We start from the raw sequence: 2332 nt of genomic DNA, 5'->3' as shown, positions 1-2332 counted from the left end.
TCTGAATACCTGCTGCTAATGGGCAGGATTCGGCAGGCATTTAGAGTATCTTGCTCCAGTCTCTCAGCTTGAGGGAAGAGGCTGAAGGAGGGATGCCAAGCATGCAGCTAAACAAAGGAGGATGTGCCAGCTCCACCAGCCACTGTCTAAGGAGCACAGAAAGTACAATTCACAAAAGCCACCGTGTCTACTTGCTTTTCCAGTGCAATTAATGCAATGGAATGACTGGAGAAACCCCTCTAACCCCACTAGTGGTTTTTACGGAACCCTCAATCCATCTCTCGTCTTCCGACACTTTAATAAATGTGAACTGACGAAGCTCCCAGCTCTGCTGCATCACGTGCACTGTGGAGATGGAGTTAATAGGGTTTCTCTAAGGACCATGATTAACTATTAGTGGATAGTGTCAGTTCTCCCTTCAAAGGCTTACACAATTCCTCTCTTTAGGACATCAGATCATTCTGAGATCCATAGGTTAAAAACAGTATTTTTTACTTCAAGTGCTGCTTACAGGGAGATAAAAGTACCTTTATTTCACATGCAATGCTTTACAATAGTAAAAAATTGTCATTAGGATCTAACAAAATATGTCTGGTATCGTTTACTCTGAATATGTCATTGAGCTGCATTTCGCTTGACTAGCGTTCCATTCTTTGTAAGTTAGAGGGAGCCGGCAAAAATGAATACTTCTGCCTATGCAGGAAACACATCATTCCAAAGATGAGAAGTGAAAAAAAGATGACTCGTAGGGAGAAGACCTACAGTTAAAAAATTCTACATAAGTAGAATTTGTATAGATCCAGGTGAGCCATTAACACTGGAAAAGAAGCTTTTCATTTAGCGACTGTACAGAACCCAAGACTTCTGTAAGCATATTCAAAAGGAAGCCATTTGCAGCTAAACCAGTAAGGAAATGATCTGTAGAAAGAATGACTTGGTTTTGTGACCTTGAAGGATGCAAACAACAACAACAACAACAACAACAACAATGACAACAACAAATCAAGCAAGCTGGCTGCCATTGAGTCAATTGTTTTAAATGGTTATTAGATCACCATTTTAATACTATATTTTGGTGTGTGAAACTGCAAACCAATTTTCAAAAATAATCCTTGGTCTAAAACCCTTTGTAATGTTAAGGAGTGACCTAATGAAGTGAATAAAATATAGTTCTGGCTTTGGCTAAATATGCAGTCTTATACATTTCTTTCTTTCGCTTTTTTTTTGACTGTGTGATCATAAAGGAATTATTTATTCTTCTTGAGTCTCAATTTATTATTTTTTCTTTCTTTGTGTTCACCTTTACAGATGATACGCCATGAAGAAGACACAGCACACCGGAAGTCCATGAAACAGAAAGGCTACTGTGGCATGGTGTCTGGCCGTGTAGATTACGAATAAAAAAAACACAGTATTCAGTCATGCATGAGCCTCAATTTCTCTCTATATATTTGGAAATACTTTCTAGCTCTAATATTATTAAGAGAATAAGAAGGTATAGTTAAAGATTATAGAAATTGGTTAATTATAGCTGTAATTTTTCACTTTACAGTTTCTGTTTCGGGAAAGATTTAGAACCAGATATAACAAAAACTTAGTGACTTCTACAAACGATTTCTTTGTTTGAAAACCATACAGCCCTATCCTCTCATATGCATTGGGAATTTGGGTAACAAAAAGGACGAAATGACACATTAAATCACTGATGGCCTTAATGAAGAATATTGATTATACCATGACTTGTTTGAATAATGAACACATTTGTCTTTGGGGAAGTAGAATCAAATCAGACTGCTCCTTAGAATAGCAGATGGGGAGGGTGGAAGAAAAAGACATAAGATTCTATGAGTAGGAGTCCACTCTTGGTATCTAACAATCAGACTTCTGCCTTCTCTGATTCTAATTGATCGTTTCTGCTGATGCCTAGAGTGGATTAGTAGTTGTGTACTGTAGAGCTTGCTTGCAAGCACGGAGAAAAAGACTTTGTCTGACATACTTCGGACTTGTTGTCAGGAGAGACCAGTCCCTGGAGAAGGACAGCATGCTTAGTGAAGCAGAGGGGCAGTGGAAAAGAGGAAGGCCCTCAAGGAGACGGATGGACACAGTGGCTCCAGCATGCTGGGCTCCAGCACGGGAACAAAGGTGAAGATGAAGTCTGGCTGGAGGGCAGTGATTTGCGATGTTGTGCAAGGGGCACTGTGGGTGGGAATCGACTTGATGCCACCTAACCACAGCATCGCTCCTGGGCACGTTGGGCATGGGGCACTTCACCGGCTTGTCCTTCCTTGCTCCTGTACGCGCTGAAAGCAGCAGCTGCCGAGGTAGCAGGCGT

At 40.7% G+C, this 2332-nt stretch overlaps 1 non-coding gene across 1 annotated transcript; it reads right to left on the bottom strand.

Moving 5' to 3' along the window:
• Positions 1 to 1288: 1288 nt before the first annotated feature.
• Positions 1289 to 1425, bottom strand: LOC115871556. The gene has a single exon (XR_004047352.1). It is a non-coding gene; the product is annotated as a small nucleolar RNA SNORA15 (small nucleolar RNA).
• Between the last annotated feature and the right edge of the window lie 907 nt (positions 1426 to 2332).

Source organism: Echinops telfairi, unplaced genomic scaffold (genome assembly GCF_000313985.2).
Source record: "Echinops telfairi isolate 266 unplaced genomic scaffold, ASM31398v2 ScPeMD7_5868;HRSCAF=6743_1, whole genome shotgun sequence".
Classification (NCBI taxonomy): Eukaryota; Metazoa; Chordata; class Mammalia; order Afrosoricida; family Tenrecidae; genus Echinops; species Echinops telfairi.
Note: the sequence above shows the minus strand (reverse complement) of the source record. Positions and strands in the feature narration are given on the sequence as shown.